Source organism: Panthera pardus, unplaced genomic scaffold (assembly GCF_024362965.1).
Source record: "Panthera pardus isolate Hobbes unplaced genomic scaffold, ASM2436296v1 HiC_scaffold_20, whole genome shotgun sequence".
NCBI lineage: Eukaryota > Metazoa > Chordata > Mammalia > Carnivora > Felidae > Panthera > Panthera pardus.
The window spans coordinates 62,702,321-62,725,078 of NW_026526766.1; the positions used below are offsets into that span (position 1 = coordinate 62,702,321).

Sequence of the window (22,758 nt, forward strand, 5' to 3'; positions counted from 1 at the left end):
ACTTCAGCTCAGGTCATGATCTCACAGTTTGTGACTTGGAGCCCCACATCAGGCTCTGTGCTGACACATCAGAGCCTGGAACCTGCTTTGGATTCTGAGTCTCCCTCTCTCTCTGTCCCCTCCTGCACTCACACTCTGTCTCTCTCTCAAAAATAACTAAAACACTAAAGGAAGTTTGTTTTTGTTTTTGTTTTTGTTTTTAAGAAAAAGAACCAAGACATCCCTATAGCATCTATAACTTTGGAGAGTTTTGTGCTCAAACATTGTATCTGTTACTGGCTTTTATTAATTCTAAAATTTTTTGTATTGAAACCATGTTTTGAACAGCCAGTTCTATTTCATAGCTAGCTCTTTTTAAAAAATATAATTTTATACATAGTTGGGCAACAATACTGGGTTATTTTGCTGATATATGAGGTAAGGCCATTAGATGTGTTTGTTTGTTGGTGGATAGAGGTGCACAGTTTAGGGGTTGTCCACTAGGTAGGGGGATGAAAGCTACATCTAAAATCTGAATTTAAGGAACGCTGAAAATACCTGAATACAGGAGCCACTGACAATCTTACCATTAATTTCTCTCAAAACCATCTGCAGATGTGTGCATATTAATTGGCTTCGGGCATTCTGTTACCTAGGAGGAGTAACACATTAGATTGCTAAAATTAGAAGGAAGGCAAAAAAAAAAAAAAAAAAAGTGAAAAATGCAAAGCTTGATGAGCCAATGTAGGTGGGGTGTTGCAGCAGGAGCCCCTGACTGCTAAGTGGGAAGAGTCCTTCATCACTGAGAGATGTGAGTGGCAAAAAGTGCTTGAGGCATATTACTGAAAAACAGTGCTGCCCCACACTTGCTGTCTAGATCTGAGTGTGGAGGGGTGAGGGTTGGGGTTAGTTACCATTCCCACTGCCACACAGTTTTACAGCATGCTTTTCATTTCATGGATTTGAATACATAAGTGAGCAGGGTGATGTGTGAGGGGGTGATGGAGGAAGCCAAAAGGAAAATTGGAAGGCAGTTTGGCTTTCATCTGTTTTATTTGTTTAAGCTTAGGGGAAAAATTTTCCTCAGCCTTTAAAAAAAAACCATAATAATGAAAATGTTAAAACAAAAATAATAATAGCTGCAAGTTACAGAGAGCTCGCTAAGCACTAAACACTGTTAAGTGTTTTATGTACATCATGCATTCATTGTTCCCTGTGCTTCCCCTAACCTCTCCAAACAGTAAAAATCTCTTCTAGAACTGCTGGTTCACCCTCTTACATAGCAGCACCATGAATGGATTCCACTTTATTTGCAATTCCAACTTGTAAAGTCTCCTTCACTCTTGACTTTGTTGGAGCTTTGAGATTGTGACACAGTGTCCCTGAGCATCAAAGGGAGTAGTGTCCCTATCCTCCTCACCCAAGGCCAGCCTTAGATAAAGGAGAGTGTGCTTCTTGGCCAAGCAGCCCTGGACACTTTACCATTGCAGGAAGAAGTTTCTAGTACCATCTCTATTGAGAGAACGGCAAAGTTGAGACCTCCACCTGCTCCAGCCCAGCCTCTCTGTTCCAGGTCCCACCCACTTCTTGGATTCAGAGCCCTCACTCACCTGGTGCTTATATAGTGCCAGTGTAGGGAGAATAGCCTTCCTGCCTCAGGGCTTTGCCAGTGCTAACACCCTGAAATTCCAGGGGACTGTGTTCAGTGCTCTGCCGGGAATGTGGTAACAAGACAGATCTGTCTTAAATGTCTTCCAAGAAGCCTGGTGCCAAGGGGGAAGGCCTGAGAAAAGCAGGCATAGAAGTAGGAGCCCCAAATATTGTGGGTGGTTCATTATAAAGACTGCTGCTTTTCAGGATAACCCGATCTCCTCCCCTACCTAGTGGATAGAGACTCAGACTCACTGGTCTTTTAGCAAAGAGATGCTGCAATTCTATTCCTTTGAAAGAGCTATTGAGAGAAGGAATCAGCCACTAACACTCAGGGCACTTTCACTTTTAAAGAACTTTCCCTTTCTCTCCTTCCTTCCTTCCTTCCTTCCTTCTTTCCTTCCTTCCTTCCTGTCTTCTCCTAAACTTTGCTTTTGTTGGTGGTATTTAGACATGCTGTTTTCTCTCCTCTGGGTGTGCTCTAGGGTTAGATCTAATTGTCCTGCTGTTCTAGTGTCACTTGGCATTATTTTTGGGAAGATGAATGAGACAGGGGTCAGAGTTCAGCAAGTAGGCATCTGCTCACTCAGGCTTCATAGAAATGCTCAGAGGTGATCTTTAATGAAAGCTTGGAAAAGACTTGCACAGAGTAGACTGTCTTCTGTCCCTCCAAAGCTGGGATGACCAAAATGTAGTGCTTTTCTGGAGAGACCAAAAATGAATAAACAGGAGGTAATAATATATTTATAAGGAGTTCCCTGCTTGGGATGTCTTTTCTTCTGTAGGAGAGAAAGGGGTGGGGGGGGGGGATTAAACAGGAAGGAGGTTGAAAATGGAAGCTCTTGAATGAGTCCTAACCAACTGGCTTGTTTTGCTCTTAGAACAGTCTCACCCAAGAAGAGTTTCCACTCCACCCGCAAAGCCTCTCACCCAGCCTCTCCCCTGGCCTCAGGTTACCGTGCCATGGCCCTAGAGGGCTCAGGTTCTCTCACTGGACTCTCTTCGTGTTGACACTTCTTCCACTTTACCAAGTAGCCAGAATTCCCACTCAGGAAGAATGCTTTGGCACTGGAGGCAAGGGGGACAATGGATCTATTGTTCTTTTGGCCTTCTTGAATAGGGCAAATGTCTCCTCCTTCTAGCCTTATCACCAACGGAGGCTGAATATGGAGCCCTAGGAGACTCATCCTCCTCCTACCCCCTGCTTTGTTCTTTGGAAGAGGGTTTTTGTGTACCTTCCCCGCCCTGGCCCCATCAAACCTGTTTTGGGACTCGAATAGACAGTTGCCTTTTTCTGCTCTTCAGAGTGAAGTTGGGAGGGGAAGGAAGAAGCACAGACCTGGAAACTCATTTCAGTTCAGGGTGCGACCTGCTGCCTGTGGTTCCTTCTGGACCTCGGGGGAGACCACCACGGTCCCCCGCGGCACAGAGGCAGGAGAGCGCTGCCAGGAACCCCGGCGCAAGCACTGCACACACTCGGAGACAAGAACCCGGCGTTAGCGGTTTCTGAAGCGGTCTCCGAGGATGGGTCGGGATCCCGCCACCGGCTTCCCGCACCGCAGGCGCAGGGAGTTCCCGCGCACCGCGCACCTTTGCGGTCGGGTTTCCCGGCTGCCTTCCGGGAACCCCGCCGAGCCCCCTGCTGCTCGGGTGGGCGCAGTCTTGCCCGCTTCAACCCGCAGCTCGCTCGCCTCCCTCTGCCTGCGCTCCGGAGTGAGCGCTCGAGGTCCCTCTCTGAGCATGCGCAGCCCGGTGCCCTCTCCCCCCCCCCCCCCCCCCGCTACCCCCTCCCCGCCAGCCTTTTGCTCCTTCCTTTCATTAAACAAACAGGAGATCCTGAAACCTGGACCCTCTGCTAGCGGCAGCGCGAAGAGGAGGCGGAGGAGGAGGCAGAGCGCGGGATGTGCGCAGAGGAGGATCTGTGATCCCGCGCCCCCCACCCCCACGCGTGCGCGCACACACTCACACACCCGCACTCACACACACATACACACACACTCGCACAAACACACACTCGTACACGCCCGCGCCGCGCGCTCTCTCTCCCACGCAGGCGGAATGCAGCAGAGCCTGGGGAGCGTGTCTCCGGCCGCCGACTGAATGCACCTCGCCTCCAGCAGCGGGACTGCCCAGTAGGGCGCGCGGGAGGACGCTCCTCCACGAGAGGTGAGTGGGGCGCCCGCAGCCTCAGGCGGCTCCGGGACGCCGGGGCGTCGGGGGCCAGGCTCCCGGCCGGACTCGGCGGAGCAGGTGGCCCAAACCCGGCTTGCGGGTTTCCAGGTGCAGAAGAAGGCGGCGCCCGGGACGTGCAGGGGGAGAGGGCGACCCCGGGAAGGGTCGCCTCCTGCGAGGTGTCAGATGGACCCAGCAGAAAGCTACACCCTCCCTGCTCGTAAACTTTCCTCCCCTGTCATTTGGGAAACGTGGAGACAAAGGGGGCGTGGAGGCTCCCTCCGTCCGGTTCCACCCTCCTGGCTGCCTTCGTGGCTGCGACGGGAGCCGGCGTGCGGGCGGGGGCGCCCTGCAGGTAGCTGGTGCCAAGTCCTCCAGCCCGGGCGGGGGTTGGGATTTCTCACCCCGGCTGTAAGCGTCGCCTTTGATTTCCCCTCAGGCGTGGGCACCTGTCATCCCGCCCCAACCACGCACCCTAGGCGCATCGTAGTGTATGTGTGGCGGGTGTACACCTGGAGAACTGCAGGGGTAGCCTTTGCCTTTCCCACTCAGCGCCAGTGCCAGAGGCGCCGGGGTGAGGCTCGGGTCAGTGCGGGATTGAATGATGAGTTAACTGAAAGGCTTGCCATAATCACCTCCTGGAAACGCCGGGCGCCGGGATCTCTCCTCCCCCGGGAAGGTGCTGTCTTCACGCACACCAAGGCGGCGGCACTGGGAGCTGGGTTGGGGCTGCGGTGGCGGCTGCTGCAGCTGGAGGGGGCTGGGGCTTTATTTTTGCCCTGGGGTTTTATGACACACACACAGGTGGAATATGTGGAGGATTCTGGGTTATTTTTCTTTGTGGGGCTATCGTTTTCCCTTTTAACCTCTTTCGTGGGAGAGATTCTTTGCAGCCTGGTAATCTGGCTGGTGGAAAGACACCGTTCTGAGTATCTCTTAGGTCCCGGGGAAGAGGTCCTCAGAAAAAGGATTTCCTAAAAATGCCAGCCCGGTTGGGGCGGGGCCTCAGAGCGCAGAGCGCGGGCCGGCACCTGGGAATCGCCTCAAATCTAATGGCCCTTTGAAACAGCAGAGACTGAGTCAGCGTTTGAGGAGTCCAGGACTGGGACAAAGGGGACTGGAAGAGGGACAGACGATGGCTATTTAGGAGAGGAGTGACTAGAAGCTAATTAAGGCAGGAAGAGGTCCAGTGTGAGGCAAGGTACTCTGCCGGCTTCACTGAATTCATATACCCCTTCTACTTCTATGGATGGTGGCTTCCCCCCGCCCCCCCCCCCCCCCCCCGCCCCCTCATGGATGGGACTCTAATATGGAGATTTCTGGAATGTCACATCTGGAGTAAAAAAGACTTGGTTATTCCTGCGCTAACCTTTAGCACAATCACAAGTTAGGTCTTTGAGTCTAGAGAGTGCCATGTGTGAAAGTTTCTCCATCTTGACCTTTTGTTTCTATCTGGGAGGTGGGATGTGTGGACAGGTATAGTTTTTGTTCCTCTGTACTCCAAAAGCCTTGGAAGAGGAGAGTGTGGGGAACCTGGAAGCCAAGCTGATGCTGACAGAAGAAAACACTAGAAGCTCAGATCCAGAACTTGAGACTATGAGTTGTCAGAGAGTTCTGGTGGAGGCCATGTCTCTGCTGCTCTGGGGACCTTTTTAAATTTTTATTTTTAACATTTTGTAGCTTCTTTGAAGTGGAAGAGAGCATAATATACATGAAACTAATTGAGCAAATTCACAGATAAAAGAGATTTTGACTCACAAGTCAACATAGCCAAAGGTGAAGAAGTTTTTGAGAAAGCAAAAAAAAAAAAAAAAAAAAAAAAAAAAAGCGGGGATGCATACATATTAAAGAAAGGGATGCATCCATATTATTAAAATAGTTTTGCTTTTATGATTTTTTAAAAAAGTTTTTATTCAAATTCCAGTCAGTTAACATACAGTGTAATATTAATTTAGGGTGTACAATATAGTGATTCAACACTTCCATACAGCTTTTATGATTTTTAAAAAGCATTTAGTGAGATAAAAATCTGAAAGCTTTTTATTTCCTAAAACAACTAGTGAAGAAAAGACCTCTCCAGAAATATTTTCAAGTTGATATTGGCATGAAGGGGTTTAAATGTAATTATCAGCATATGTCCTTTTTATTTCACAGTGAACATTCTCATCATTTTCTTTGCAAAACTTGGCAAGGAAAGATTTAAATTTTTTTTTTTTTTTTTGCTTTTTTACTAGGGTTCTATTTTCTCTCTTTATGATATATTTCCTCTTCCTACCTCTGCAACCTCAGTTCATTTTGATTATATTCAGATTCTATTTACAAGCATTTATTGACCACCTATCCCATATTTAGCATTGGAAGTCATATAAAAATATATAACATAGTTCCGGGCCTCAAAGGGTTTATGATCTAGTTGTTAAGATTAACATACATGAAATAATGAGGGAGTAGGATACCTCTATACTACTACACAGTGAGTTCTTAACATGTATGCTGTATACTCAATCCTCCCTCCTGGATTTTCTCAACATTTAGAAAATACACATCAGCACTTCTTATGTACTGGAGGCTGGGGGCAAAAAAGACTACAAGGAAGTAAAAAATAGTCCCAGCTTTCAAGGCAGGGGAAATAGGTAATTAGCTAACTATGGTGCAGTCTGTTTAACTGTTATAATTATAGGGTAAATAGAGTACCAGGAGTATACAGTGTGTGTTTGTTTTTCCCCCTGGGTGACTTGAGATATTTTTGAAAATGAATGGTCTTCTACCAGGTAGGAAAGGATAGGAAGGACATTCCAGGCAGAGGAAATGTGTGAAAGTGCCTGATGAGTTAGGGTAACTGTAAACCATCCCAAGTGGCTAGAGCACAGGGTGCTGGAGTATGAATACAGAGATGAACAGCAGCTGGGTGACATTAATTGACAACTAATTCTGTGTTTGGATACAGATATGCCCAGGATGCTATGAAAGCACAAAAGGAGGGCATCCACCTAAGGAGGCTGAGAAGATCAAGAAGGTTTCTTTGGGAGGTTGAGGTGAGCTGAGTCTTGAAGGACAAGGAGAAAAGAAGGGCTTTCCAGGCGGGAAAAACTATGTGAGAACTGGAAGTAGTTCTGTGTGGCTGCAGCAAGAGAAGTGGGTTCTTGGCTCCATGGAGTGGCCAACCAGCAGGCCAGACATCAAGTGTGAATGGAAATATCCCAAGCCAAAGAGCTTCAGTTTTATCCAAAAGGCTAGGAGAGAGTTCGAAGGAAAGTTTGAGACATGATCAGATTTACATGCGAGAAAGATGCTTGTGACCACAATGTGGAGGATGGATTGGAGGTGGTGAGACTGGAGGCAGGGAGCGTATTGTGGAAATGATGAGGATGGTGGCAATAGGGGTGGAGAGGAGGAGATGCTCTCTGGGAGACAAGTGAAAAAAGTAAATCCTGCTCATCTGAGGAAGAGCCTCCTGCCGCGTGCACCCATGCTCCCCTTCACTTCCCCAGCACTCACTTGTGTGGCTCTCCTTCCTGTATTTTGAGGGAAAGGTATTCACAGCTGCATCTCCAGCATTCATCACAGTCTTGGTACAGAGTAGGGGTCATTAAATATTTGTTGAATGAAAGATTAAATCAGTGAATGAGAAAGCTGGTCATGAGGTGATTTTTTTTTTTTTTTTTTTTTTGCATTAGAATAGTAGAAGCTAAATCATGACTTCCATTTCCCCAAGGTGATCATCCTTTGGGAGGTCAGTGACAAAATGATCCAGGGAGACTACCTCTCTAAAGAACTTTCCTATGAAGTGCCAATAAAAAGTGGCATTGTGACATCACACTTTTTATGTTTAAGATAGTATAGCATCAGCCCATCTTGGAAGCAATGGCACTTAGCATAGTTCCTGATTCATAGTAGGCTGGCAGTGAATGTGAATTCCCCTTTCCTTCCCCCTTACTTGTCAGAATTTGCTGACTTCATGTGGTGTGCTCAAACTTTTCAGATAGTCTGGAGCTAGGGAGTTTGTAAGGCACAGGGTCTCATTTAAAGAGCTCATAGCATCTTGGCATCCTGGGAGGAGGGCCAGACAACCCATGTTCTAACCATGCAGCCCTAGGAAATGGGTCCCTTACTGAACCAAACCCAAGCATATTGAGCGCCAATCTCAAAATCCCAATAAGAGATATCAGAACAGATAAAAACGTGACAATTTGTTTTCAGTTGACTGTAGAAGGTGAAAGAGAAGGAGTATCAAAGATAGCATTTTTGTTTGACCTTTGGGTGGGTGGTGGCAGAAGAATGGGGAGAGAGGTTAGCTCAGAAAAGTGAAAGGCGTAATGCCACATTGTGGAAATTGATTTTGGGGTGGCACTGGAACATCCTGGAAAGCACATAGTACAGATCCCAGGGTGTAGTGATTTCACAGTAAATGCCAACTATTGTTTTTATTTTTTATTATTTATTTTATTTTATTTTATTTTATTTGAGAGTGAGAGAGCATGAGTGGGGGAGAGGGGCAGAGGGAGAGAGAGAGAGAATTTCAGGCATGCTCCATCCTCAGCGCGGAGCCCAATGCGAGGATCGATCCCACAACCCTGGGATCCTGGCCCAAGCCGAAATCAAGAGTCAGATGTGCAACCAACAGAGTCACCCTGGCCTCCCAGCTATTATTTTTATTAAGGGAGGATGGAGAGAGCAGGAGATCATAGAGCCAGAGTAAGTCTCCGCATTTAGCAAAATTTAGGGATGCGGGAGAGCAACAAGTACCATAGACAGTTCTGTAGCTTGTCCAAAGTTACCAAGCTAGTAAGTGGCAGAATCAGGTCTAATTTTTTTCTTTTGAAAGAGAGAGAGAGAGGGCACAAGTGAGTGAGGGGGGGAGAGAGAGAGAGAGGGAGAGAGAGAGGGAAGTGGGGCTCATCTGAAGCAGGGCTCGTGTTTTACCCAAAATGGGGTTCATGTTCACCTGAAGCAGGGCTCGAGCTCACCCGATGTAGGACTCAAACTCACAAACTGTGAGATCATGACCTGAGCCAAAGTCAGATGCTTTACGACTGAGCCACCCAGGTGCCCTAAATTTTAATAATCCTACAAAGTGTCTCTCCTCATCAAGTATGTAAATTACCAGGATGATTTTAAGTGCAGAGACGTTGAAAAGATTGAAAGTAGGGAACTGAAAAAAGACGGTGAAAAGGGGTTCACTGTGACCATTAGGAAAACAGTGTTAGTACAGCAGTGTGTTCAGAAGCCCTATTTCTGGGCTTGAGTGGGGAACGGGAGGTAAGAAGATCCAGGCAAGGTGAACCTATCAGTCATTTATGAAGTCTGGTGGGGGAAGAATTATGGGGCCAAAGGGAGAAGGAGCAGTGAACCTCAAATGCAGTTTTTATCGAGGGGGAGCTGGCGAGGGGAGCTGGTGTCCAATGAGAACAAAAGGTGTGGGAAATGAGAGCAAGAGAGGAGAGAAGGAAGGACGCCTCTTTCTAAGAACATAAGAGGATGGATTTGAGGAGGGATGTAGAATGTGCTCTCCTTCCCCATAACTAAATGACTGAGGTGCTTGCTACAGCCCAGAGAATCCAGATCCTTGAGTGTCGTACTCTAAGGGTGTCACTTGGCCGCACAGGATGATGAACTTGTTTAGGTAGCAAGGTGGCTGAGAGTACAGACTTGGGAGTCAGACAGGCTGTTTTGAATTTTCGCTCAGCCCCTCAACTGTGTGACTTTGGGCACATAGTTTACTTCTTGGTGCTTCAAATTACGCTTGTCTGTAAGGTGTCTATAACCATCTTGACCCATCACATAGAATTGCGGGAATTAGTTAATATTTGTAAAGCCAGGCATAGAGTAAGTGCTCAACATATAGTAGTTATTGTGTGTGACTACAGTGAGGTTACAAACATAAAGCTTTGACGTTATTAGTGATGGTGTGCTTTGGCGCTCATTAAAAAAAAATTATTTGGGTTGGGTTATAAAGTAGTTGGCTCTAATCCTGTCTTCCTAAGTGCCGGAATTAAATCAGCAGACACAAATTTGGCAACAACAGAGCAGCTCCACCTGTCATAAGCCTAGGTGGAGTAGCTGCGTGCTGGGGGTGTCTGCCCAGCACATTTGCCTACTTGCCTCGTTCTCGTGCCTGTCTGGGAAAGATGAAAGTTTGTTTGCCTCAGGCTGATCCCAGCCTTCTTCAGGCTCACAGGCATCACACAACAGCGACGTAGCTGTTTAGCAAATTGTTTGCAAGGAAGTGACTACGTATATTAATTATAGCACCTCTTTGGTACTGAGGGTGTAAACTCTAAATATCTCAGATGTGAGATTTCCAATAATCCTTGGGAATTAAAAGCCTCCCTTCTTTATGGAAAAGTTCGTGGTGTGTTCTAAAACAGCATCCCAGTGGAAATGGAAGCCCTGCCATCTAGCTAATTTGCAGCAGAGCAGTGCCTGGAACCCGGGTCTGACCATAACCCAGCACTCTTTGCATTACACTCTCCATTATATTCTTACACTGTCCTATACTGGCTTGTACTTTCATTACTGCTCTGTAATCAAAGACTGGTTTTTGTTTGTTTCATCCACCCCATTTATACTAAATACCACCCATACTACACTTATGGTTCTCCAGCCAAATTTTTCTTTGTTACCTTCAGGTCTTTGGCCATGTTGTTCTCCTTTTCTGCAACTCCATCCTTGCCTTCTCTGCCTAACTCCTTTAGTCCTTCAGGACAGAATCTCTTCCTAGGGAAGGTGGTCCTGGCCTTTTAGCACTAGGGTTGGCTTCCCTTTCCATGTGTTTCTGTAGCCCTTAACTTTGTATTTTCATCACCTAACATAGCACTTGTAACATAGTAATTGCTCAGTAAACATTTTGGATTGGATGGCTGGCGCAGTGAATGAATCTTGTCCTTGTGAGTCATTGCTGATGCTCCAATAATGAAGCTTCATGTTATAGAAAACCATAGAATTTGCAAGTTCACAGCGTTGCTGAAAGGTTTCTAATCAGACTTCCAAGTGAAACAAGATGAGGAAACTGAGAACCAGAGAGGGTCAGTGACTCATCTGAGGCCATGTAGCTAAGTAATGTGAGGACTGGGACCAGAACGCCAGTTACTGATTTCAGATACAGGGCCTACCCAAGGCCTGGATTAGGGTGAGCTGAGGGGGACAGGGTTATGCAAGTGCATGGTCTATTCCTATCTTTGTTTAAAATGTTGATGTTTTGTTCATCATGGAATTTTTTTGCATATATTGCAATTAAAAATTTTTATTAGTGTTTATTTTTTAGAGAGAGACAGACTGCAAGTGTGGGGGAGGGAAGAGAGAGAGAGGGAGACACAGAATCCGAAGCAGGCTCCAGACTCTGAGATGTCAGCACAGATCCTGACGTGGGGCTCAAACTCATGAACCATGAGATCATGACCTGAGCCAAAGTTGGACGCTCAACCAACTGAGCCACCCAGGCACCCCATATTTTTTTTTAAATTGCATTAAAATATTGTTTATCTTGGTTACTGAATTTTTTGGCTCCCCTCTCAATTTTGTCCTCAATGCAAGTGCCCTACTGGCCTCACCCTGGTTTCAGCTCTGCCCTTCCACAAAGTAAGAGAGAGAATATTTCATAGCCTTCCAACACTAGTGTAAGAATGCAGTTACACTTTGTATGGCATGGGCCCTAATTGAAAATATCAAAGGAAACACCACTCAACATGGTGGTGGGAGCTGTTAATAAACATTTTATGGCCTGGCTGATCTGCTAATTAGTAAGCATTACATTCACAGTATAAAGCTCGGCCAAAAGGAAAAAATGAAGTTTGAATAAAAGCTCTATCTACCTATCATCTGTCTATCTCAGGGCTAAGGACAATGTAAAGATTATCTTCATTTATAAGTTTATGTTGTTGTTAATATATGTCTATATTTTTGAATTTTTCAAAGACTGGAGATGGAAAAAAGAAAATTATTCTACCCATTAGCTTGGCTGGTTTTGGCTTATGGTACTGCTGGCCTGTTTTGAAGATTTGAGGTCAGAAGGTTAAAAACAAAAAAAACAAAGCAAAAAAACCCCTTGGCCATTTCTGCCAAAAAATTGGGAAAGGAAGGAAAAGAACTATTAATAGAGATGAGAAAAAGAATTAAAGGGAGGAAATTTTGAGGAGATATCTACTAAGTACCATGCAAGGCACTACCATGGAGTATAGAAGAGGCTTTACATATATTATTTCATTAGTTTCTTCATGCAGGACTAGATATTAGTATCTCATGTGACAGCTGAGCAAAGGCCAGTTAGCTTTCCTAAGCTTTCAAAGCGATAGCTGGATCCAAACATAGGTCTGAGTTCAAGGCCTGTGCTCATTCACTTCATCCTGATTCTCAAAGACTTGGGGTGAGAGATCACCCCACCCCCTTCCGCCATCATCAGGGCCTCGGGGCGCAGGCCTTCGGCAGCTTGTCTGGATTCACTGGATAGAAGTCAGCAGTCAGCCCCTCCCTGCGTTATTTCCTCCGTCTATGGTACATTTATCTTTTTCCATTCATCAATACCAACAGAAAGCAGAGATGCATATGCACAGGAAATAAATTCCCCTCTTTGTGTGAATGTCATAAATTTTTACATGACATGAAAACACATATTTCATATTGCCTCCATTATGTCAGAAGGGGCTTTTTCTTTGGGCATTATGGCATCAAGTGTTCTAGAAATGCTCACAGACACAGACTGAAGAAAAGGCGATCATAATTACTGGAGCAAATCCGTCACAATGAGGGGTAATGTATTTGCACAGCTGATGGTCAAGGGTTTCTGGGGTGCTCTTTTTATTGATGTTTCTGATGAATAGCATGGAGCAGTGACCCCCACTCCCAACGTTTTAAATTCAATGAAATCCATACTCAAGTGGAATCGGATATAATTAACAAGAAATGAAATCTGGTCGAGAGTAATGCTGTTCAGCTCAGAGCTCTACAAGCTGAGCATGCTTTATCGTTATTCCCATCTTCCAGCCTTTGCTGGCTATTGCTTCCAGGCAAACCCACACACTAAAATGCTCTAATAATCAGCCCACAGCCTTCTCTCCTGGGGGTCACAGGAACTGAAAGAAAAAAAAAAGTAAGACCTTTTCATTCACACTTGTGTTAACTGGAAAAAAACATTCTGTGTGTGTGTGTGTGTGTGTGTGTGTGTTTTCCTGCAGTGTGAAAAGCAAGGCAGCATCTCTAGGTTTGAGAAAATCTTTTGGGTTTAGTTTTTAACATAGGCTGACATGTAAAATGTGACACAAGCAGTTCCTGGCCAGATTAGTTTGGAACAATTAGAGTATTTTAGCAATCTAAAACGTAAACAATTATATATGTACTATAATGCTATACAAAATGCAGATGTAATGAAGTGCATGGCATGGAAAGTAAAAATCAGTCTTATTTCTACTCCAATCTCTTTTCCAGAAAAACACTGTCAATTGTTTAGTGTATGAGCCCCCAACATTTTTGGTCCATTAACATTTACATATGTTGTTCTTTTTTTCTCATTTTTTTAAAGGTGAGATTATACTTTACATACTATTTTGCCATTTAATTTTAGTTATGATTCTAAACAAAAGCAAATTTTAGGTTAGTAAGCATCTGGTAAATAGTACTGTTGTGCGAGAAGGATGAGTGCCACTTTCCATCCTAAAATAGAGCTCCTCTGACATAGCCTAGGGTTCTTTGGCCATTTGTCTGCATGTATATTTTGTAGATACAGTCAGTGAGCAGATATTTTCTTAGCTCCTTCTAGGAGCCACCTACTCTACCATGAGCTTTTCTTCTATCTAGCAAGAGATAAAATAATGAGGTGACTTAATTTGAACTTAATGAATGGCAACAGCTGTAAATTCTCCTTGATTCACACAATTGCTGGAAGGGATAGTCTACTCCAATTGTCTTATTTTTATTTTTAGATGAGAAAAGGGTCTGTTGAGGTTCACCGACTTCTCCAGGGTCCCACAGCGATTGGAGAGGCTGTCATGACAGGCTGGTTTCTAGCCTAGAAAGGCAGTGCTGCTTCCATTATACCTGACTGCAAAACAACCCTTACATCTGGAAGAGGGAACAAGGGAACTCACTTCATAAACACTAGCTTGAGCAATGAATCCCTAGCAAATTGTGCCTCATGCTTTATGTAAATATTCTCACCTACAAGCTGCTGCTGAGACTGTATCCCTATCCTCACTCCCCTCTGCCCATGTAACCACTGCTCAAGCTCTACCTTCTCCTCCCTGGCCTGATATTCTCCCACTTTACTAACACTTTGAAGTTAGGCAACATCTGACCCTAACATTGAGGTGAGATGGTACCATGTTCCTAGGGAGGGTATTCTTCTATAAACATTTTAGCAGAGATTAATTTTTCAGTTTCATTTCTTGCCATCTTGAACCTTAACGAATGAGTTCCAAAATAAGTAAATTTTACCTGCCAACTTTAATCAAGGCAGGAACTCTTCCTTATAGTAAGTGATGATTTTTTCTTCATAATGGGAGCATCAGTAAAACTCTGATTCTTAAATACTCCAATTATTTTTCATTGCTATGGAGGCAGGCTCCTGTGGTGGGCCAATAGCTTGGGCTGTGCAGACAGAGGGAGCTGGGTTCCAGTCCCAGCTCTGCCATTCACTGGCATTGTGATGTCAGGCCCCTCCCTTTGTCCTTCAAAGACTCAGGTCTCTCCTCTGTGAGATGGGGGCAATAAAAGCACCTTGCTGCCCTGGAAGAGATTTTGTAAGGAATAAATAAATTACTTGCCACTAACATAGAGTTTAGAACATAATAAGGGCTAAGGACATTGTAGCTACTATTATTCATTATTTATTACACGTACATGATTGAATAGTCCTCAGAACCACCTGGATATCAAGCTTTAAAATCCTGGGTTGTCCCATTTTCTTCCACAACACTTTAATCTCCATTTGTTTGTTTGTTTGTTTGTTTGTTTGTTTGTTTGTTTGGAAATTAAGACTTAAACCAAGAAGCTAAAAATATACATCATTAGATAACCCCTAAACTTTGTCAGGTCTTCATCAGAATATCACCTTCAGTCACTCCTGACCCAAGAACCATGGAATTCAGAAGCATAGCAAGGGGTGGGAAAATAGAAGGGTTTGATCAATACATCAAAGCTCTGCTTTAAAGAATAAATCTCAGCCCTCGTTCTCTGCGTCTTTCTACTTTGATAGAAATGCTTGGGAATTGATGAAAATGTATGCCTTTCTCAAACACGGAGATAACATTTTTAAACACTACTGGTTAAATACATACTATAAGTCTCATTTTCCTTTGTTTACTGCTAGGTTACCTAGATGTAGACATGTATATAGAATCCCAGTCACTCACTCAGTGCTGGGGTCTCCCCTTTCATACCACATGACAAGAAGCTACCTGGCCTCTTCCTTTCAGCATTCCTTCTCCTTGAGAGTGACCATATTGGATGTACTCAAGATTAAGGCTGATTGGATCTGAGTCTGTGTTGGCCAGGATTCAGAGAGCTGGTGCAGAGAAGGTAACCTTGATGTGCATTAAAAAACTCAAACATACTTTTACCTCAGGATTTTGTACTTGCTGTTAGCTCAGTCTAGAGTGCCTGCTTTGCAAAAATCTACATCTCTCACCCTTACCACTTTATACATCATGTCTTCATCATGTAGGACCTCCCTGGTCCATCTTTAAGTCTTCAGTCTGCTTTGTGATCTTCCTCCTTTTACTAAAATGTAAGCAAGATGATAGAATCTATATGTCTTTTCCCTTTTTACATCCCCAAGGCCTAGAAGAGTACCTGTCACACTCTATAACTTTAATTGAAATTTATTGAATAAATGAGTTAATTAAAATGTAAAGAATAATTGGCATCTTGAGAGTGGATCTAGGAAACCTGTGGAAATCACTAAATCCAAAAGGCAGAAGATGAGACAAAAAAATCTAAGAATGTGAGATAGCTCCAGAGATCTGCTGGGCAGATCTGGGAATGCATGTTGGTAACAAGACCCGAGGCGGGGTGGTGGTGGTCACTGAGGATTGCTCTAATTGAGGTAGAGGTGTCTCAGTTAAGCGACTCTCAGACACATGGGGTGCTGGTGGGTAGGACACATACCAGCAAACTTACTTCTGCAGAAGAGTCCATTTTACAGTGGACAACTTGAAACTTTAAAACATTCTTCCAGATTGAGCCACATTTGGCCTCTTCTCTAGCTATATGGGGCCAGATGGCCAGATTTAGGGGCGCAACTCATGAAAAAGATAAAATTAAATAGTGAGCAAAGAAGCCAAATTTCATTTTATAAAGACTTATTTATATAGTGCTCCAATGAAATGAGCAAATTAGTCACAGATTCACAGATTAAGAACCCATAAGGAAAATACCTTTGGAAAACCTAAAACACTTCTTTTGTGTATCACCCACTATGGGAGAAATGTATATTTATATAGGAAATCTAGCTATCATGGGATCTTTAAATATGAGGTTACACCTGGTTACTAGATTTGGCTCAGGGTAAAATGTTGACAGGTGTTCTGTGTGGTTTGTTGTATTTGTGTGATCAGGGATACAGTGACCAAGGCAGCTCTGTGAAGGACTGGACTGCCCTGAAGTTGTCCCAGAGTTTCTCCTGGAGAAGCTGTTCAAGGTGTGGCAGCGTTGCCTGAACACATGAACCCAGGTCTTGATTCCTGTGAATTTCCTTGGAGATCCATGATTACATTTTTTTTTTTTTGTGGTCTTTTGCTTTAAGTGTAAGTTTTCACTCCCTTGAACACCAACTACATAGAAGCTTACCAAAACTAATCAAAGGGAAATGTAAAATTTTTGGAGTTGAGCTATGTTAAAAGAGAGTATGCTATTCTATAGCAAAAATACTCCTTTTTATAAGAGATCAGTCTTTGTAAGAGTCATAAGGAAAAGCCAATTTGGAAGCAAAAGATGAAAAAACTAAGCTTTATCTTTATACATGGAGAAAATAGAATTTATAGGAAAAGAACTGAAAGAAGAGGAATCTAAACATTCCGAACGAGGTGAATTGATTGCCTGGTGTTACAAGATGGGTAAAGTCACTAGAGAATAAGTCAGAATTTATCAGGTCACTAGTGCCTTTTCTAGTAAGGCATCTGGCAGATAGAATGCCCCATAGTCTTTCACCAAAGGGTGACTCTTCATCAAAGAGGGACTCTTTCTCCTCTCCTCCTCCCAGCTCTCACTTTTGCTATAAATTCTTGTTCTTCTACCTTTTCCTCAAATTCAAGATTCTTTGTTGCTAGTGGATTCAAGGGAACAATTCATGAAATTAGGGTTTCTTTTTTCTCTTGTTCCTCCAGAAAGTCTGTAGGGGCCATCCCAAGGATACTTTACATCAAGATTTTTTCCTGGCTTTTTAGTAGCAAAGAGAAATCTCTACCCACCAAGACTTTCCCTCATTTTCCCCTTCCAGGTGCTAGATCCCCCCAACTTTTTCCTAAAACGAATGGTAAGTTCCCTTTACGGTAGGTTCAGCTTCCAAGTAAACTTGCTTTTGAACATATAGAACCACAGAAAGAAACTTGACAACTTTTCTTTTTCTTCAAAAGTAATTTTGATTTATTTCTTGATTTGAGTTTAGGAAATGGCTATAACTTAAGTGATCGAAAGGAAATTCTATTGAATTATAATTGCCTGGGTGATATTTTATTATTTATTTATTTTTTTCTGGGTGATATTTTATAAATGAACATGATTTAAATATTGTTAAAATGTGAATTAAAAAGAAAATGGTTCCATTATTATAGGAGATGAAACACAGCATTCACCTTAACAATTGTTCCATATGGACTTCACCCAGCATAGTTTCTTGTCTGACATTTCCCAGTCTTCAGCCTCTTTTCTACAGAGCTACCTGTTCCTTGCATTTGTCTTCATCTATGCTCTTGCCCATTTTAGACAGCTCTTGCTGCTAATCTTTAATGCATGTCTCCCACCCTCTCCCCCAGACAACTTCACAGCCCATACCCATCCCAGTCCCTGAAAGAGAACATAAAGATTATTTGTAAATAGTGGAATATACTGGGAAGTATGAGATTTCAATCAAAGATCTGAGTTTGGGGTGCTTGGGTGGCTCAGTCAGTTGAGTATCCGACTCTTGATTTTGGCTCTTGACTTGTGTCATGATCACATGGTTGTGGGCTCCGAGCTGAGTGTGGAGCCTGCTTAAGACTCTCTCTCTCTCTCTCTCTCTCTCTCTCTCTCTCTCTCTTTCTTTTCCCTCTCTCTCCTTCTCCCTCTCCCTCTGCCCCTCCCTAAACATGTGCACTCATGCTCTCTCTCTCTAAAAAAAAAAAAAAAATCTGAGTTTGAGCCTTGATACATCTCTCACTCACTATGTGACCTGAGAGTTTTCTCAACCTCTCTAGATTTCATTGCTTCATTTATAAAATGAAGACAAGGGTAACTCATAAAGAATTGTTTGGGGATAATATATGAGAGGGTAAACTAAAATTCTGCAAAAGTGCTCATTTACTAATACACTGTTAACTAATTCAGCACCATCATTTTATAGAGAATGAAGGAAGAAAATGTAACTCTTCCAGGAATGCAGGACTCAATTTTTTACTGTTCATTTGGCATTTGAAAACCAAAGCATGTAGTGTGAATCAGATGGAAACATACGTGCTGGATGAGGATATAAATCACCCTAGGCCAGATGTGTTTCTCTTTGATATGACTTGGAAGTGTTCTGTGGTAAACAGAGTATATGTTTGGCATTATACAGGGGATCATTTATTACTTACCTAGAGCTTTCAAGTTTTTTGCTTACTATGTTCCTGTTTTAATATGAAGTGTGTCCGGGATTACTTAAAAGGGGTGAGAAGATTTTCAGCCTTGTTTTTAAAACTATAAGTGACAGGTCACCTGGGTGGCTTGGTTGGTTAAGCAGCCAACTCTTGATTTCGACTCAAGTCATGATCTCACAGTTTGTGAGATGGAGCCCTGCATCAGCACAGAGCCTGCTTGGGACAGCGAGGAGCCTGCTTGGGACTCTCTCTCTCTCTCTCTCTCTCTCTCTCTCTCTCTCTCTGCCACTCCCCAACTCATGAACACACACACACACTCTCTCCGTCAAATAAATAAACTTAAAAAAATAAAACTGTAGGTGAGTGGAGAAGGGGACTGCTTGCAGAAGAGGAAAATGGAGAGGACAAAGGGAGGAGGGAAGGAAGGAGGGACCTGAGCTGATCCAGAAGGGGTCAGCTATTTCAGATGAACCTAAAATAGAAGCAGAAGCCTTCCCACATAGGGCTGTGAGGTCTGAAGGCATTAAACTCAATAACAAATAAGGGTCTCATGCCCTTTACCTCTGTAGAGTTGGAGAAACCAAAACTCTTTTGATGAAAATCACTGGGAAAATTCAACTGGATGAATAGGCAAGACCTGGACAGATGGATTGAGGTTTTAATGACAAGCTAAAGTTGAAACTAGACACATCCTTTTCTTTGATTATTAGAATATTTGAGTATGCGGTAAATATTTGTTAAATGGATGAATAAATAGAAGAGTGGATAAGTAAGTGAACCCAAAGAGTCATGGATGAATGGGATTACCCTGAACTTTTGATGTCTGATGGAACAACTTGGTTGGGCAATGGGTAGGGAGAGGGTGAGCTAAAAATGTTCTGGGTTAGAATTTCCAAATGATTGCTCTTAAGAAGCTTATTTTAGCAAGGGTCAGATAAGATGCTTGACCTAAAGCTGTGTACATGGTAAGCAATTATGCCACCTGAGGTTTGAAGAGTTTATGATATCCTTGACCTGCCCTGGAGACAGTATAGAATAATGAGATAAGTGTGGGCTCTAGAGTCCAACAGATGATTTTCAGTTCTGCTTTACTGGCTTTGACATAGGCAATATATTTAACCTGTCCGGCCTTCAATTTCCTTATCTAATAATGGACTAATAACACATACCTCATATGATTATTGTAAGGAGTATTTAAGCTGTGTGTAAATTTCCCAGTGTGCTGCTCATTCCCAATAAATGTCAATTGATTTCTCCTTTCCTTACTCTTGTACAAAATATCAGCAACACCCTTCAGATATAGGCATGTTAAAAATAAAGAAATTTAGAAATTCGTATCAACTAACCAACACTGGTTTTCTCCTGCAGTGGAGAATATACATATACATTCTTAGGCATGTTTGTGTTTTTAAGTGCGGTACAATGAGGGCCTGTTGAACACAAATCTCACTGTATCAGTTGCTCCATATGGACTTCCCCAAGATAGTTTTTGTTGTGACATTTTCCCAGGCTCCTGCCCCTTTTCTCTGAGCTACCTTTCCCTTGCATTTCTTTTTATTTTCTCTCTTGCCCATTTTAGACAGATCTTGCTGCCAATTCCTAATGAATGACTCCCACCCCCTCCCTTAGACAGCTTTGAAATCCATACTCCCACCCAGGGCAACAGGAGAATTACCAAGTTTCACATTTTTCTTTTCCATCATCTGCCCTGATTCAACATGTCTCTCATTCTTACCAATGCCAATAAAATCCCCCTTTTCCTCTTTTAACTTTTCCTCAACCATTAGTTCCTTTAGTTTATTCTTTGTGTTACTTATCTTGCAATTATCTTAATGTGTTTATCTTGGTTATGTGTCCATGTTAGCAAACAGTCTTTAACGTGAAGCTTATTGAAATCCAGCCTTGTGTAGTCACACTGGTCTTTCTAGATAACTTACCTTTCCTTTCCCAGCAGAGTCATTGATCATTTTGTTGTTGTTGTTGTTGTTGTTGTTTTTCAGCCATATTTTTACTCTTGAGACTCTCCTTCTCTCATATACATACATCTCATCCTTTTAACCATTTCTACAGCTTTAGATTGGGGGGTTTTGTTCCTTTATTCTCTGGAGTCCTTGAAATACTCCTCCTGGCTGGCTATCATGAACTCTCATGTTCCTGTTTTAAGGATGTTTCCCTCATTCCACATAATTGTTGATGAGAATAGGTTACAGCATAGTAGTCTACCTAATGACCCCATCCACTCTGAGAAGTGAAATCACAAAAACAATATTAAGCGTGTATCTGAGCACTGGGTCAATCATGTTGTCTTTTAGCCAGTAGGTGAATATTTGTCTTTTATCCCTGCTCTTCCTCACCATTCCGTAGTTTGTATCAGTAACACACCATTCCTTTCCTTCATCAGCCCAAGAAATCTCCACTACATTGACTTTGGTTTCTCTTTCCTTTCATTTTTAACCCCCACTATAGATTGTAACCAGCTTGAATTTATCTTCAGGTCTGAACCATGTGATTTCCTCATCATTAGTATTTGTGCTTGAAAAATACATGTTTATAATGGTCATGCTGTAGGTAATTTCTTCCTCCAAGTACATCTGTGACTATGGTTTATTTTGAACAGTATCCCATCTTTGAGCAGCCCTTCCATTTCTTTTACTTCTGGCCCATTTTGATTATTGTCATGTGTTTCTTTTTTTTGGAGGGGGCTGCTGATTTTGTCTAAGATATTACTAATATTTTAAGGAAGTGAATCTTTATCGCTGATAGAGGCGTTTTAGCCTAGGTAAATCTTGTGATTTTCCTCAAATTGTACCATATTGGTAGGTGGGCACCCAGCCTGTTCCATAGAAGAGGCTCAATTAATTTTTGCCAGTTGACTGACTGAGTGAATCATCTGCTCCTTTATCCCATTTGCCATGCTCAAGAGCCATTTGGCCCCACTTCATTCCTTTTTTTTCTCTGTGTCTTGAGAACTATGTCAGGAGAAATGTGTCAGAGAAACAGGTCCATAAATAGATCATTACTTACAGGGAGAAATTCCAAATAGCCTTGTTCTGTGTCCAAGAAAACATCAGGGCTCCTGAAAAGCAAAGTGAAAAATCACAACTGAGCTTACCATTTCATTGGGAAGACAAAAGACACAGACATAAGACGGCGTGATACTTGATCTAGTGAATGTTTGAGGTAAGATGCACTAGGCCTTCCCTGAGCTAATTGAAAACCACAGAGATCCTAGAGCCCTTAGTGTAAACTTCATACTGAGTCTCATATATTCTTACAAAGTCTGAGAGAAGAACACAAGTCTTTGGGATGAAAGACTGTCCTGGAGAAATGGGGCTCACAATGAGTCAGTGAATGAACTAGACATCCCTTTTCAGAAAAAGGTTTATTTTTCTTAAGGTAAAGTATGAAATTGATGTGATGCTGTCTCACTTGAGGGAGATTCTTAGAAGCATTGATTTTATAATAGGAAACATGCACATCTCCTAATGCATTTGCATTGAATGCTCATACTTCAATAGCCACAAATCCTCAGAGGCCAGGAAAGATTTTGGTTCAGAGCTATTGTCTAAAGAGTGGTTATTCACTAATATATGGATGATGAAGACTTGAAAGATAGGAAAATACTAGCAGTATATGTGACATATAGTGGGTTAATAAAAATACTATCAAAGAACACTACAAAATGATAAGAAATAGACAATAATAAAATGAGCAAAGAGTACAAATAAGAAACTCCTAAAAGGTAAAATGCAAATGGCCAGTAACTATATTAAGGGAAATTCAAATTCACTAATAGAGAAAAGCAACTAAAAGCTCAAAATACTATTTTGCAGCCATCGGATTGGTAAAAAAAATGTAAATATTGTTTTTATTCGGTGGCGGCAGGTGTGTGTATATGTACATATATGTACGTATATCTGAAAATAGACACTTTGTACACTGCTGATGGCTATGTGAATTACTACAATGGTTTCATCACTTAATTGGCAAATATTTCCAAAACTGAAAATGGACATATCTTTTCATTCAGTGCTCTGCCTTTGGGGAAGATATCCTGAGGAAATAAGGGCATGGGTTTTTAAGGATATATATATATATATCCAATAATGCAGCATTTGGTAGTTCAAACATGGAAAAAAATATCTGAATAGCTTATCGACAGGATACTGAATAAATTATGGAATACTAAATAAAT

The 22,758-nt window shown here is 42.7% G+C and overlaps 1 protein-coding gene and 1 long non-coding RNA gene across 4 annotated transcripts in view; one reads left to right on the forward strand and one right to left on the reverse strand.

Annotated features, from left to right (window-relative positions):
* PLPPR1 (phospholipid phosphatase related 1) overlaps positions 1–22,758 on the forward strand; it is a 319,601-nt gene that overhangs the window by 41,770 nt on the left and 255,073 nt on the right. The window contains exons 1-2 of one of the 3 annotated variants that reach the window (XM_019454331.2): positions 3,434–3,795; positions 6,749–6,836. The exons of 1 other annotated variant lie outside the window; for it this stretch is intronic. The gene's annotated coding sequence lies outside the window, so the exon portion shown is untranslated. Of the gene's footprint in view, positions 1–3,433; positions 3,796–6,748; positions 6,837–22,758 lie in introns of those variants that run through there. One more of the 3 variants, XM_019454329.2, reaches the window with a different exon arrangement.
* LOC109270065 (uncharacterized) lies at positions 13,685–14,460 on the reverse strand. Its single transcript, XR_002081403.2, has 2 exons — positions 14,227–14,460; positions 13,685–13,854 (listed from the first exon to the last, which is right to left on the reverse strand). It is a non-coding gene; the product is annotated as an uncharacterized LOC109270065 (long non-coding RNA).